Genomic DNA, 16,639 nt, shown 5'->3' on the forward strand with positions numbered 1-16,639 from the left:
TTTATTTCATTTAAATTATTTTCCCAGGGAGTTGCTTATCTTGTGTTTAGAGTTAAGGCTAGCCAGGTGAATTATTTAGCGTTGCCTAGGGTGATATATAAAATCCTGGGGCGTTACAGTTGGTATCAGAGCCGAAACGTTCCTGTAGACTGAGTTAGAAACTAGCATACTTAGGAGTAGTGATCTCGGTCGACCTCCTCGTCAGCACCAAGTACGCTTCATGCTTGTCCTTGAGAGCTTGTACATTTCCCATGATTTACTTGTGCGCTGAAATTTTTCTCATCAGTTTTTGTTGCCGCTCTGTTTCGCTAGACATAAAGTGTTTATTAAGCGTACCAAATAGAATGTGGTGGACCTTTTACTATTATGGGAGTTTCGACTGCCACTTTTCCTATTAGTCTATGCGTGGAGTATCGTGCTAACGTCTTACCGAAATTTTGTGTCGTTCTTCCAGACAATGCCTCCCCGTCGTAGTATGAGATTGCGAGCTGACGCCGACCCCTCTCCCGGAGGTGAGAACGGAGCGGATCCACCGCCCCCTCCTGCTGGGAATCAGGCAGGAGTAGTCCCTCCATTTCCTCCAGCAGCAGCTCGAGAGCGGGCAGATCCTCCAGTTCCCCCAACAGTTCCTCAGGTGAACCCCCAATTGGTGTTGCTTGTGGAGGCTTTGCAAGCAGTGATCAATAACGCCGCAGGGGTGGGCAGGGTCCAAGCTCCGCCACCCCAACACCTTCATACTCCCCTGAGCGAGGCTCGCTTCATCAAGGATTTCAGGCGCTACGGACCCCCATCCTTTGACGCCCTTTACGCGTATCTTGGTTGCGAAGACCAATTCAAGGTGAAGGGTGCAGTTTTTATGTTGAGGGGCGAGACCCTGAACTGGTGGGACTCAGTAGCAGCGGCAGAGGATCATGCGAATGTACCAATTCCGTGGGCGAGGTTCAAGAACTTATTGTACGACTACTACTATCCTGAGACTGTGAAAGACATGAAGGAGGCAGAATTCCTGCATCTAGTCCAAGAAACTTTATCTGTGGCACAATATGAAAGGAAGTTCACGGAACTCTCCCGTTTCGCTCTAGAGTTGATTCCCACTGAGGCATTAAAGATCAAGAGGTTTGTTAAAGGCTCGCGCAAGGGAATCAGAGGCCCGGTGGACCTCCAGCGACCCACCACCTATGCTGAAGCGGTTAGGGGCGCCTTGGTTATGGATAAGGATGTTTCCAACAAGGCCTCACCCCTGCCAGAGGTCGGATCATCTTCAGGTGAAAAGGAAGTTCCCTTCGACTTATGCCGATCCGGTATTGAGAACACCCCAGCGCCAGGCTCAACACCAGGGCATGCCGTCAGTATGCCCCACCTGCCAGAAAAGACATACGGGGCAGTGCTGGATGGGAAGTAAGAGTTGTTTCAGGTGCGGAAGAGAGAGGCATTTTGCAACGGAATGTCCCATGTCGGCCACAAATACACAGAGGTTGGGTCAGAGGATCCCACCATCAGTTTCAACGTAGGGAAATAACCAAAGGGCTCGTGTCTTCGCACTTACTCGCAAGGAAGTGGCGGATGCCGAAACAGTGGTCACAGGTATTTCTTCTCATTTTTTTGGGCTTTGTGTGTGAGCGTATGTCATTATCTTTGCATTGTGATCCAGGTACTGTTTTAGTCCATGATGTGCCTGCGTATGTACTGTTTGATTCGGGGTCGAGCCACACTTTCATCTCTTCTGCGTTTGTTCGTCAGACAACCCTCGAAATAGAGCCGTTAGGGTTTTTGTTGTCGGTTTCTACACCATTAGGGTCGATTTTGATCGCTAGTCAAAAGGTGAGGGCAGGTGAGTTGTCTTTTGATAATCAGACTCTAAGGGCAAGATTGATCCAGCTGGAGATGCAAGATTTTGACGTTATTTTGGGCATGGATTGGCTAGCTACCAACCAAGCCAACATTAATTGCTCGAGAAGAGAAGTCTCCTTCTAACTACCTTCGGGTCGGAACTTTACATTTAAAGGGGTTACGGGTAGAGTCCCAAGGACAGTATCAGCGTTGAAGGCAAGACGCCTGTTGCAGAATGGAGCTTGGGGATATTTGGCAAATGTCGTCGACATTAGTAAGACTCCACCTAGTATTGACTCCGTTCACGTGGTCAGAGAGTTCCCAGATGTGTTCCCCAATGACCTTCCGGGGCTACCCCCTGTTCGTGAACTGGATTTTTGTATCGACTTACCACCTGGGACAACTCCCATTTCAAAGGCACCGTACCACACGGCTCCAGCAGAACTTAAGGAGCTTAAGGCTCAGCTGGATGAACTCTTAGACAAAGGCTTCATTCGCCCGAGCGTGTCTTCTTGGGGTGCTCTCGTGCTGTTTGTGAAAAAAAAGGATGGATCTATGCGACTTTGTGTTGACTACCGGGATCTGAACAAGGTGACAATAAAAAATAGGTACCCCCTTCCTCGCATCGATGACCTCTTTGACCAACTAAAAGGAGCAAGGGTGTTCTCGAAGATAGACCTACAATCGGGGTACCACCAGTTGAGAATTAAAGACGCCGACATACCTAGGACAGCCTTCAGAACCAAGTATGGGCATTATGAGTTTACCGTTATGTCTTTCGGACTCACTAATGCCCCTGCGGCATTTATGGATCTCATGAATCGAGTTTTTAAGGAATTTTTGGATCTGTTCGTGATCGTGTTTATCGACGATATTTTAATTTACTCCAATACGGAAGAGCAACACAAATGACATCTGCGGCAGGTTCTTACCGCTTTGAGGAAGAACAACCTGTACGCGAAGTTCTCGAAATGTGAGTTTTGTCTGGTTAAGGTGGCTTCCCTTGGCCACATAGTCACCAGGGAAGGAATTGTTGTAGACCCGGCCAAGGTGGAGGCGGTCAGTGGTTGGCTAAGGCCTCGCACAGTGACAGAAATCCGCAGTTTTCTCGGCCTAGCCGGCTATTATAGGAGGTTCGTCCAGGATTTCTCTCGGGTGGCGGCACCGTTGACTCAGTTAACCCGCAAGAATGCTACGTTCAATTGGAGCGACGAATGTGAGAAAAGCTTCCAAGAACTGAAGGAGCGTTTGGTCACGGCCCCAGTGTTGACAGTACCGGATGGGTCGGGAAGTTTGGTGGTGTACAGTGACGCTTCACGAAGGGGCTTAGGTTGCGTTCTGATGCAGCAGGGAAAAGTCATTGCCTATGCCTCACGTCAGTTAAAGGTACACGAGCTTAACTATCCCACCCATGACTTGGAGCTTGCTGCGGTAGTATTCGCCTTGAAGATATGGAGACACTATCTTTATGGGGAAAAGATTTAGATCTTCATTGATCGCCAAAGTTTAAAATATTTCTTCACTCAGAAAGAACTTAACCTCAGGCAGCGGAGGTGGTTAGAATTGGTAAAAGACTACGACTGCGAGATCAATTACCATCCGGGTAAGGCAAACGTGGTGACCGATGCACTCAGTAGAAGAGCAGCAAGCGTAGCTCCTCTGGTAGTACCTCCTGGACCAGTGTTAGATGAGTTGGACCGTTTTGAGGTGGAGTTAGCGGTAGAAGATGTTTCGGCAGTGCTAGCTCAACTCTCGGTCAAACCCACCCTAAGACAACGAATCATTGCTGCACAAAAGGGAGACTCCAGTCTAAGCAAGGGTTTCGTAATGCTGGGCCAAGGAGATTTTTCCATTTCGGAAGATAAGGCCCTGCTCTATCAGGGGAGACTGTGCGTACCAAGAGATTTTCCTTTAAGGAGGGATTTACTAACTGAGGCTCATAATACCCCATTCTCGGTGCATCCTGGGAGTACCAAGATGTATAGAGATCTTAAGAGACACTATTGGTGGCACAATATGAAGCGTGAGATTGCTCAGTTTGTTAGTAGCTGTTTGACGTGCCAACAGGTGAAAGCCTCCAGTCAGAGGCCCGCCGGGTTGTTGCAACCTTTAAGTATACCGGTGTGGAAATGGGATGACGTAGCCATGGACTTCATTACAGGGTTGCCGAGAACGGCTAAAGGTTGCACAGTGATTTGGGTGATTGTGGATCGCTTAACAAAGTCTGCGCATTTCATACCAGGCAAAGCCACGTATTCAGTAGAAATGTGGGTGAAACTTTATCTACATGAAATAGTTAGACTCCATGGCATACCAGTGACCATAGTGTCAGATCGAGACTCCCGTTTCACGTCAACGTTTTGGCGGAGTTTACATAAAGCTCTAGGGACACGACTCGATTTCAGTACGGCGTTCCACCTGACTGGGCGTTTATGCTGAACGCACGCACTAAGCGTGGTAACAATTATATAGATGCAAGCGCACACCTGTCAGAGTAATATAAAATGGATGGAGTATCCAAGTATCGATCCTCAAGGACTTCTAAATAATTTCAAAACTCTAAAGTTTTAAAGAATAGTGAATGTTGAAATGAGTGATTCTTGTAAAATGGGAAGTGGTCACAAATAATGGTTTTGGATTTGGGATTTGGACTTATAATGATAAAACCTAGCCCGAATTACTTCAAGTTAGCCAACAAAGAATCAAGGACATGCAAAGGATAATATGCATTTTACTTTAGAAACCAACGACTACGCTTCTCACTTGACTTATGTCTAAGCAAGTTCAAAGTCCTAAGACATTCCCTAATATGTCTATTATGAGAGATATCTTAGTTTTAGGATGGAAATAGTCGCAACCTCGAGTTAAGGTCCTATGTCTAGGCTACTTAAGCGGAACCCTTATGTCTGAGGCGCTCATCTCCTCGGTTTAACCACTCAACAATGCAAATAAGCAACCTTTTCAGTATTGACTTGTTAAGACTTACAGTGGCCTTCTCTAAATCCTAACTTTTTGGGAAAACATGTTGAGCAATGAATGGAAAGCAAAAACACTACTTCTTAGCAACCCTTTTTAGACATAAAAGGCTAACTATCCATAACCGGGCTAGAGACGGGAATTTAGAAAGACATATTGAAGAAAATACAGCAAGTAAAATGGTTGAATGTGGAATGCATGTGTGAAAAACAAAAGTTAACTAACGGAGAGTTTTTATCGGGATTGAGAGCTTCGCCCTTCTCTTTCAAGCAAGGGGGAGTGTCACGTGCTCTTTCCTCCAAAAACACAACTCTCTTAACTAAAAATAAAGTAAAGGCAAAGGGAAGATAAGCAAAGTGCTGGATTTTTATATATTTGAATAAGTAGAAAATGACTAAGTATAAATGGAAACAAAACAAGCTCAATAAAGGAATGTAAAGTGCTCGGGATTTAAAAACCAAAAGTAACTAATGAAAGAAACTCAAAAGTACTTAGAAAGCAACAAAGAAACACTAAAAATTATCAAGAGAAGGAAGCAAGGCTTGATGATTTTGGTGGAGAAGTTGCTGGAATTTATAGCTGTGCAGAATTGGTTAGGTAGGTCCTAAAACGATGGTGAATCACCCATTTCCAACTCTTTTGACTGACCAAATCGTGCTCAAACTGATAGTGGAACACTTCTTCTACACGTATGCATCGGTTGGAACCACCAAAACGCATTGGAAGACGCGTTTCATTAAGGGCAAAGTTGGAAGAAAACCAGTTTTTCTGAAGGCACGCAGGCGCCTGGCGCCGCCCATGTAGGTTTTTCCGTCTTTTTGCTTCTTTTGATTAATTTGCACTCCCAAATGGTCCTAAAATATCATAAGTACAATATAAGCCAACCACAAACCATAATATATGAATTTTGCATGAATTGGAACTCAAACGACCGAGAAAAATCCGAAACAAAGCTGAAACATAGTAAAAACAGCATCTAAAACCTTCTTTTTACGCATGTAAACAAGCGTAATCACACCCCCAAACTTAACTTTTTGCTTGTCCTCAAGCAAAACTTAGCAACTTTAATCAGCTTTCTAACACATGGACAAGGAAAAGCAAAAGCAATCGAGATGTTCAATCATAAATTGTCTCAGGGAAAAGATGTCAAAGCCTACCATTCTATTGCCTTCGTAAACTTAGTCACTATAAACCAAGTTTGAAATGATAAAAACTCTCTTTCAAAATCTTTTTTCTCTTTCAAAAACAGAAAACGTTTTCAAATACCCCTAAGGAATCTGCACACTCCCTCCTTACACTAAGACTTTTACATCTGAAAGACCGGCTACTAGCCCCTGAGGTTTCCACACACTAACATCGGTTTCAACCACAGCTACTCGTAGAAAGACTTTGAACTAACAGCTAGGTCATAAAACGACGACAATGAGAAACACGAAGTCACTTATCACCATCTTTACTGCTATTTTCAGAGTCAACACCCAACCTAAAACTAAATGGGTGTCTACAGTAGGACTCGGGAATCATAAATACATTTTCTTTAACTCTCAATGTTTTTACCACTCTTTTCTTTCTAACACAAGTCTTTTCCCCACTCTTATTTTCTCTCAACAAGACTCTTTTTACTCTTTTGCAATTTTTTTTTATTGTTTTTTTTTGTTTTGTGTTTTTTTTTTCTTTTCAACACTTTCTTTTTTTAATAGCATTTGTTTTTCCAACTGACTCTTTTTCAAAAGAAAATAGCATGATTTTTCAAATATAAATAACACCTTATCTTTCTGAAACAACGACTGACACAACGACTGTCCCCCCCAAACTTAAGAGAGACAGTGTCCTCATTGGGAAAAGACTTTTGCATCAGATGAAAAAAAGCTTAACAGTAAAAAGGACAAGGACTTCCTATATAGGGGCAAAGAAAAAGCTTAAAGTCTGTAAAGATCAAAAAGACATAAAAGAAAATGAGTTTATCACATAAACAAAGGAAATAGCTCAAAGCTTAGTCAGGCATAGAACCGAAAACTCAACAATCTCTTATAATCATCATCGACATGAAATCACATGCACAGCACAGATGCTTCAAAATAGGCATGTGAAAAGCTAAACTAAGGTTAAGTGAAGGCATACTTTAAGTGATCAGAAGATAAACGATACTAATTTATTCATGCTTCAACTGAGCTCGAAACATAATCAATACAAAAAAACATGCGTAGTAATGCTAGAATATGCAAACTACGTCATTAACCAAAAGAAGAAAACACAAAAAATAGCAAAGAAGGAACCTCCCCTTCATGAAGTCGGAGGTTGTGGACTAGGATCAGTGTCAGTACTGGGAGATGGATGACCAAGGATAGCAGCTAGCGCTGGAGGCCATGAAGGTAAAACCGCAAAATCCAATGAAGCCCTTAAGTTGTAGATATGTTGCACGACTTCTCGAACCTGATCTCGTAGCTGTTGGTTCTCCTCTCGAAGACGACGGATCTCCGATGTAGGAGACATCCCAGTACCTTCCCTTCTTTGTAACGCATGGGCGATAATACGCCGAATATTCTTCTCTTCCACAATTGGGGCATCTCTCTTAATTTGATCCTCAGGGAGCTGTACACCTTGTCGCAAGGATAAAGAAGTGACCAAACGTGGGTGATAAAGCTTACCACGTGTTCGGTGGGCACACTCATGGATACTAGTATTGATCAATTCTCCATAATTCACATCTACGCCCTTTAGCATGGCATAAACCAGCAGTGCCCTATCCTGAGTGACATGCTCATCATGCTCCGTTGGCAGAATTCTGTTTTTGACTATGTATAACCATCCTGCAGCAGCTAGGGAAACATCCTCGGGTTTTAGTCGTACCTTGCCATGAGTAGTCAAATCCCAAGTAGCCGAGGGCTTCCCAACACATGCTAGAGCCTCATCAAGCTGTGCTAGAGTCGGAGTCACTAACATCTTATTGCCCACAGCATCTCTGATATTCTCAATGTTGAAGGTGTAGTTGATCTGAGTGGCATCAAACCGTATTTCCTTCCCGCGCACTATGGCTATATGTGATTGGGGATGGACAGCAGCATAGAACTCTCTGACTAACTCCAAAGCCTCACATTGTATGGGCTGAATGAGTGGTCTCCACTCTTTGTCTCTAGCGGTCTCCCTCCAATCATCAGGCACATCTCCTAGAGTGAGATCGAATCCCAATTCTGTCATAGTCTTACGGGATTTCATTAATGAAGTTCGAGTGGCTAAATTTGCCGCGTTCCATTTCGTCTCGACCTCCTCTCCCTCAGACAAGTCTAGTTCAATTGTATCAACTGGCCCAGGTGCCACTACCTTCTTCTTAGCTTCAGCTGCTTTAGCTTTCGCAGCTCTCGTTTTAGGTTCATTCATGGGCACTGTCGGCTTCTTAGCCTGAACTGCACGACGTTTTGAACTCTTTCTCTCCCGCCTCTTGTATTGGAACATTTCCCTTATCGTCTGCGTGTCCTCAAGATCTTCTTCGCTGGTAGGTTCTTGAGTACTATTCTCCCCAACCTTGGATCTACCTGTATCACACCCAAGCAGGTTAACTGTATTAGAAGGAATAGTGTGAGTATCCCTTACCCCTGGTAGAGTGGTCGTCGGTGTGACATACTCATCTGTTGCCAACGGAGTAGATCCAGTTGCCCCAGTAGGCAACTCTTGGTGACTACAAAACGCTCCTTCTGTAGGTGTATCCAATGGGGAAGGTTCCTGAGTATCTGTTCTCACCACTTCGTTCTCGGTATCCTCTGTTTCCGGTATATTAGAACAATGTCCTCGTGAAACCAGTACAAAATCATCATTACCATCTTCCGGTGTAATAATCAATGGAGATGAATAAAACTGCTCCTCGTCCCTGTTCTCCATAGATGAATCCTTAGGCGTCAGACGCCTACTACTCCCATCTTCCTCAATTTCTGGGTCTATCATCACCTCCTTGCCCTTCCTCTTTTGCCCTATCGAAACCCCGGGCTCTAGCCTATGGCTATGGCTCTTCTCTTGCTCTCCTCCATGCTCATCTCCCGCATCCATTGGCATATTGGTTGGGGTTGGCATCCTAGGAGGCTCTAAGGGTTTTAGTTGTCCCATGTTGAAGGTACTCGATATGTTAGGGTTCAATTGGGGTGCTTGAGGTCCTCTTTCTAGGAATGGAAGTTGAGGTGGTGGGGAAACTCTAGGTGAAATCATACCATAATTATGTGGAGGTACCCAATGACCCATTCCATAATAAGGTGGAAGGCTAGGAAATAGAGTAGATGGGTTTGGCATTCCATAAGGATGAACACTAGCTGGAATTTGCATTTGAGACAAGGGAAAATGATAGGAAGGAACCGGGTTAAACATAAACGGTTGGTACATACCCGGATTGATCATTGGAGGAAGTTGTTGAGGATTTTCAGCCCTAAACTCACTGTTTTGAGGTATATTAAAGGTGGGTAGTTGCTGAAAATTAACATAACCATGTGGGCTCATTATAGGATGTTGTGTAGGAGCTTGGGATGGAGGACATTCAAATGTTTGAAGCGGGTTTCCTCCCCTAACAGCAGCTAGCCTAGAATCTGAACCCATGTGGTGTTGGAAGTTCTCCAATGGTGGAAAAGGAATGCTTGTGGCATTTGGAGCTTGAGTAGAAGAGGTAGGAAGTGAAGTATGTTGAGAAGAGGAAGCCATAGATGTAAGCAAATGCTGGAAATTTCTTCTTCTCTTTGGTAGCTGAAAATCGAAAACAAGGGTGATGAAGGGAGTGGGTTTTTGCCGAAAAAAAGGGGAAGAAGAGAGTTGTGTGGGTTTTGGTGAAGTTGTAAAGCTTAGGCAATGGGTCTATTTAAAGCTTTCCCCAAACTAAATCCTAAATGGAAAGGGATTGACATTTAAGTTCAACTAAGTTTCCTAAACCTAAAAGGAAAAGAAAACAAATTTGAATACAAAATAGGATTAGGGAAACAAAATTTGAGTTTGAAGAGAAGTTTTTAAAGCTAAATCATAAAGGATTAATGTTTGACCCAAAATAAAGCCCATGCTATAGAAAATTAAAACCCAAACCGTGAAGGAAAACGAAATTCGAACTGCTGGAAAACAGGGCAGGCGCCAGGCGCCTGCGTGATTTATTTTCGCAAAGGGCAGGCGCCAGGCGCCTGCGTAATTCTTTTTTTTTTTTCAACGTTTTTTTTTTCTTTCTTTTTTTTTTTGTTTCTTTTTTTTCAACGTTTTCAAAAACATTCTGTTAATAAGAAAAACTTTATAATGAAACAAAGAGAAAATACAAGATACAAAGACTTCCTTCCTTTACTTTTGTTCTTTCAAAAACGGATAAGAAGGAAAAAACATTTTTCGCAAAAATTTATTGACCTGAAAGTTGAATAGAGGTTTTTCCTCTATCCACTGGTTCTCCAAAATACGGCTTAAGTCTCTGCCCATTTACTTTAAAAACATTTCCCTTAGAGTCAACTAGATCCACTGCCCCATATGGGTAGACTTTAAAAATTTGAAAGGGACCAGACCATCTAGACTTAAGTTTTCCAGGGAAAAGTTTCAACCTAGAGTTGAATAACAGAACCAGATCACCTTCTTGAACATTGTTCGGCCGAAGACGCCTATCATGCCACTGTTTAGTTTTTTCCTTAAACAACTTAGCATTCTCATAAGAAAAGTGCCCGTGTTCTTCTAATTCCAACAATTGTAACTTCCTCGCTTCACCTGCAGCCAACAAATCAAAATTTAATTTCTTAGTAGCCCAAAATGCTTTATATTCTAGCTCAAGAGGCAAATGACATGCTTTTCCAAAAACTAGCCTATAGGGGGACATGCCGAGGGGAGTCTTAAATGCTGTCCTATATGCCCAAAGTGAATCATCAAGCCTAAAAGACCAATCCCTACGGTTAAGATTTACAGTTTTTTCTAAAATGTTTTTTATCTCCCTATTAGATATTTCGGCTAACTCATTCGACTAAGGATGATATGCTGTTGCAACCCTATGACGCACATTGTATTTAGTCAGCAACTTTTGCATAGACCTATTCACAAAATGAGCCCCCCCATCGCTTATCAGACAACGCGGGGTTCCATAACGCGTAAAAATGTGCTTTTGCAGAAAACGAATGACAACTTTGGAATCATTGGTAGCAGTTGCAATGGCTTCTATCCATTTCGAAACATAATCTACTGCTAAGAATATATAAAGCTTACCATTAGAAGATGGAAATGGACCCATAAAATCTATACCCCACACATCAAATATTTCAATTTCCAGGATCGGGGTTTGAGGCATTTCGTGGCTTTAGATATATTACCTGTCCGTTGGCATTTGTCACAAACCTGGGCAAACTTATGTGCATCTTTGAACAGAGTGGGCCAAAAGAACCCACTTTGCAAAACTTTGGCTGTGGTTTTGTGTCCTGCAAAATGTCGTCCATATGGAGACATATGACAAACGTCTAATATCGCCTCGTGCTCTTCTTCTGCGACACACCTGCGTAAGATATTGTCAGGTCCTAGCTTATATAAAAAAGGCTCATCCCAACGATAACATCGAACTTCATTTAGAAATTTCTTTACCTGTTGCTTGTTGAACTCATAAGGAACTATTCGACTTACCAAATAATTTGCTATATCGGCATACCACGGAACTAAATCAACTCGCAAGAGTTGCTCGTCAATAAACTGTTCACGTATAATAGTTCCATCATCACAGAGCGGGGATTCCAATCTAGACAGGTGATCAGCAACTTGGTTTTCAGTACCCTTCCTGTCCCTAACTTCAATATCAAACTCTTGAAGTAACAAAATCCACCGTATCAAACGTGGTTTAGCATCTTTTTTAGCAAATAAATATTTTAAAGCAGAATGGTCAGTAAAAACAATGACTTTTGTGCCTATCAAGTAAGACCTAAACTTATCAAAGGCGAACACAACTGCTAACAGTTCCTTTTCAGTAGTAGTGTAATTGAGTTGTGCACCGGTCAGAGTCTTACTAGCATAATACACAGGATGCAAGATCTTGTTTTTACGTTGTCCTAACATAGCTCCTATTGCATAATCACTGGCATCACACATGAGCTCAAAAGGTAAATCCCAATTAGGTTCGATAATTATAGGAGCTGAACTTAGAGCAACTTTCAACATTTCAAATGATTTTAAACAGTCATCATCAAAAACAAATGGTCTATCATGTTCTAACAATTGACACAAGGGTTTAGAAATTTTAGCAAAGTCTTTTATAAAGCGGCGGTAAAATCCCCCATGCCCTAAAAAACTTCTAATCCCTTTGACATTTGTAGGAGGAGGTAGCTTTGAAATGATGTCTATCTTAGCGTGGTCTACCTCTATTCCTTGCTTGGAAATTTTGTGACCCAAAACAATACCCTCTTGTACCATGAAATGACACTTCTCCCAATTTAGGACTAGGTTTGTTTGTTCACATCTCTCCAATACTCTCTCAAAATTAACTAAACAAGCGTCGAAAGAATTTCCAAAAACAGAAAAGTCATCCATAAAAACTTCTAGAATATTTTCTACCATGTCAGAGAAGATGGCCATCATACACCTCTGAAAAGTCGCGGGTGCATTGCATAGTCCAAAGGGCATTCGCCTAAAAGCGAACGTACCATACGGACACGTAAATGTTGTCTTCTCTTGGTCTTCTGGAGCAATAGTAATTTGATTATAACCCGAATATCCATCTAAAAAACAATAGAAATCCTTACCTGCCAGACGGTCGAGCATCTGGTCAATAAACGGGAGAGGAAAATGGTCTTTCTTTGTTACCTTGTTGAGTTTGCGATAGTCAATGCAAACTCTCCACCCACTCACAGTTCGGGTTGAGATGAGCTCATTCTCCTCGTTGGCCACCACGGTTATACCCCCTTTCTTTGGTACACACTGTACTGGGCTTACCCAGCTGCTGTCGGATATTGGGTATATAACACCGGCGTCAAGCCATTTAAGAATTTCTTTCCTTACAACCTCTTTCATCTTCGGGTTCAACCGCCTTTGACTCTCAATAGAGTTCTTAGCATCTTCTTCCAATAGAATTTTGTGCATGCAAAAGGCCGGGCTTATCCCTCGGATATCTGCTATCGTCCATCCAATGGCCTTTTTGTGCTTCTCCAAAATCTGCAATAAAGAATATTCATTAGTAGGTGATAAATTGGAAGCTATAATAACTGGTAAAGTGTCGTTATCCCCTAGATACGCATATTTCAAATGCGACGGCAATGGCTTCTGCTCCAACGTGGGTGGTTCCACTATGGACGGAAGTAACGACTTGCATTCTTCTTTTTGTATTTTTTCAATAGGATTAGCCACATCTTCTGGTCCTTCTGCTATCTTATCAAGCTCTTCTTCAATCTCTGTAACTAATAAGTCATAAAACTCATCAAACATAATAGGATTCAAGCTATTTATAGCAGAGCACTCTTCAAAGTCTCCTGGTAATTTCATGGCGTCTAGAACGTTAAATTTAACTTCTTCATTATTTACCCTCATTGTAATTTCTCCCTTCCTCACATTAAAAACTGTATCCCCAGTGGCTAGAAATGGTCTTCCCAAAATAATGGGAACGTCTAAGTCTGCCTCGCAATCTAGAATGATAAAGTCCGCAGGGAAAATGAATTTGTCCACCTGGACTAAAACATCTTCTATCTTTCCCTCAGGTCTTATGATAGATCTATCTGCTAGTTGGAGGGTAACCGTAGTAGGTCTAGCTTCTCCTATGCCTAAAGATTTGAAAACTGATAATGGCATAAGATTAATGCTAGCGCCTAGATCACATAATGCCCTACCTAAGTTTTTTCCTCCTATGGAACATGGAATGGTAAAACTGCCAGGATCATTACATTTCATGGGTAGCGGGCTGCCTACAGCTTCACTACTACATTTTGTCATGGCTACCAGTTCATGCTCTCCTATTTTTTTCTTCCTAGAAACTATATCTTTCAAAAACTTAGCATAATTTGGCATCTGTTCTAGAGCATCTACTAATGGTATATTTATATGCAGTTGTTTTAAAATATCTAAAAATTTTCTAAACTGGGAATCATTATTTTTCTTAACTAATCTTTGTGGAAACGGGGGAGTAGGGGTAAAAGAAGGCTGTACCTGTGGAGGAACACTCGGGGTGTCCTCATTACCTTTTCTAATATTTTCTTTTTCTGGTGTTGTTGGATTTTCTGGTATCTTTACAATTGGTTCAGTGGACGGAATCTGTACATCTGTTGTTGGCATTGTTGGTCCATCATATGCCAGTCCACTCCTGAGGGTGACAGCTTTGCACTGTTCTTTCCCTTCTCGTTTTGGTAATTCAGTATGGCCTGGAAAAGAACCTTGTGGTCTATTCTTCAATTCATTGGCGAGCTGTCCCAATTGGGTCTCGAAATTCCTCATTGATGCCGCTTGGGATTGTATCACTGCGTCGGTTCGGGCCATGTACTTCTTCATCATATTCTCAAGATTTGAGTTGTTATTTTGAACTGGTGGAGTCTGTGTTCTCTGATTGTACTGCTGTTGCGGTGGTGGGATGTATTGCTGTGTAGGTGGAACATAGGGCTGCTTGTTCTGTTGGCTCTGCCCTTGATTAAAACCGCTCGAACCTCCTTGACCTCCCCATGAAAAATTAGGGTGGTGCCTCCAACCTGGGTTGTAGGTGTTCGAATATGGGTTAAAGTTCCTATTGTTACCATGTCCTACATAAAAAACGGAAGCAGGGTTATGTGGACAATTATCATAAATATGGTTTTCACTGCAAAATGAACAAATGAGATCGTTGACTTGGCAAACAGGGGCAGGAGTGCAAAATCCGACTGCACAGGTTGTATCGGCGTGGCTAATGGATTTTTTATTCCCAATGCCATCTCTTTCAGCCTCTGGTTCATTGTAACCATCTCTTTTTGCATCGAGGTCGCAATGTCCAGAGCCAAAACTCCAGCTGGATCTTGCTTCTTTGGTGCTGCCCTAGATCTTTGCGAACACCATAGTTCGTTGTGTGAAGCTAAGTCATTTAGGATGTCAACTATCTCGTTGAATGTCTTCTTTGTAAAGGCTCCATTGGCAGCATTGTTTAGCATCATCTTAGTAGGATGATCTAAACCTCTAAAGAAATGTTCTATCTGGATGCATGCCGGCAAGCCATGGTTCGGACATTTCCTGATTAGTTCTTTAAATCTCTCCCACGCCTCGTGAACAGGTTCACGATCATACTGTCTAAAGGAGATGATCTCCTCTCTGATATCAGCGTGGCGAGTAGGTGGGAAGAATTTTGTTAAGAACTTCTCCACTAACGACCCCCATGTGGTGATGGATCCCGGTGGAAATGCATTGAGCCATGCTCTAGCTTGGTCCTTCAAAGAAAATGGAAAAAGTGTTAGTCTCAGAGCATCGTCTGTTATACCAGGTAATCGAAATGCATTTGCAATTTGAATGAATGATTTCAGATGATCATGTGGATCCTCATGTTCCTGCCCTCCAAAATGTCCAATTGTCTGCAACATTTGGAACATCATTGGTTTAAGCTCAAAGTTTGCGTGGGCTGGAATAGGGTTGACTATCCCTGAATCAAAGTTCTGAAAAGCCGTGGCGGCATATTCTCGCATTGCCACGTCTCTGTTGTCCGCCATCTGGATATGGTTGAATTCATCATTTCTCGCATGATCCCTCATATTACCGTTAACAGCAGGTGGATCAACCGGATCACGAGGTGGAATATCTGCCATTGATGTGCTCGTACTCTCTACCTCACTTTCAGGACTGATTTCACCTTGTCTCTCTTTTTGCTTTTCTAGTTGTTTTCGAAGTCTTTGCTCCTTTCGAGTTTTTCGAAGGGTCCGCTCAATCTCAGGGTCAAGGGGTAGAAGAAAAGATCTTGTGCTCATGCACTTTAACTTACCCTTGTGAGATAAACGACCAAAAATATAGAACAAAAACGGTGGATGGAAATTACACCCAACAACAATTCACAAAAATAAAAACTAAAAGAATTTGAAAATAATTTTAAAACTAAAGTCCCCGGCAACGGCGCCAAAAACTTGACTGGGCGTTTATGCTGAACGCACGCACTAAGCGTGGTAACAATTATATAGATGCAAGCGCACACCTGTCAGAGTAATATAAAATGGATGGAGTATCCAAGTATCGATCCTCAAGGACTTCTAAATAATTTCCAAACTCTAAAGTTTTAAAGAATAGTGAATGTTGAAATGAGTGATTCTTGTAAAATGGGAAGTGGTCACAAATAATGGTTTTGGATTTGGGATTTGGACTTATAATGATAAAACCTAGCCCGAATTACTTCAAGTTAGCCAACAAAGAATCAAGGACATGCTAAGGATAATATGCATTTTACTTTAGAAACCAACGACTACGCTTCTCACTTGACTTATGTCTAAGCAAGTTCAAAGTCCTAAGACATTCCCTAATATGTCTATTATGAGAGATATCTTAGTTTTAGGATGGAAATAGTCGCAACCTCGGGTTAAGGTCCTATGTCTAGGCTACTTAAGCGGAACCCTTATGTCTAAGGCGCTCCTCTCCTCGGTTTAACCACTCAACAATGCAAATAAGCAACCTTTTCAGTATTGACTTGTTAAGACTTACAGTGGCCTTCTCTAAATCCTAACTTTTTGGGAAAACATGTTGAGCAATGAATGGAAAGCAAAAAACACTACTTCTTAGCAACCCTTTTTAGACATAAAAGGCTAACTATCCATAACCGGGCTAGAGACGGGAATTTAGAAAGACATATTGAAGAAAATACAGCAAGTAAAATGGTTGAATGTGGAATGCATGTGTGAAAAACAAAAGTTAACTAACGGAGAGTTTTTATCGGGATTGA

General features: G+C 42.2%; 1 non-coding gene across 1 annotated transcript; it reads left to right on the forward strand.

Annotated features, from left to right (window-relative positions):
• The first annotated feature begins 14,934 nt into the window (after positions 1-14,934).
• On the forward strand, positions 14,935-15,041 carry LOC148210025 (small nucleolar RNA R71). Its single transcript, XR_015792479.1, has one exon. It is a non-coding gene; the product is annotated as a small nucleolar RNA R71 (small nucleolar RNA).
• Positions 15,042-16,639: the final 1,598 nt, after the last annotated feature.

This window comes from Momordica charantia, assembly GCF_013281855.1.
Source record: "Momordica charantia cultivar OHB3-1 chromosome 7 unlocalized genomic scaffold, Mcharantia_2.0 BLBB01000007.1, whole genome shotgun sequence".
In the NCBI taxonomy this organism is placed as follows: domain Eukaryota; kingdom Viridiplantae; phylum Streptophyta; class Magnoliopsida; order Cucurbitales; family Cucurbitaceae; genus Momordica; species Momordica charantia.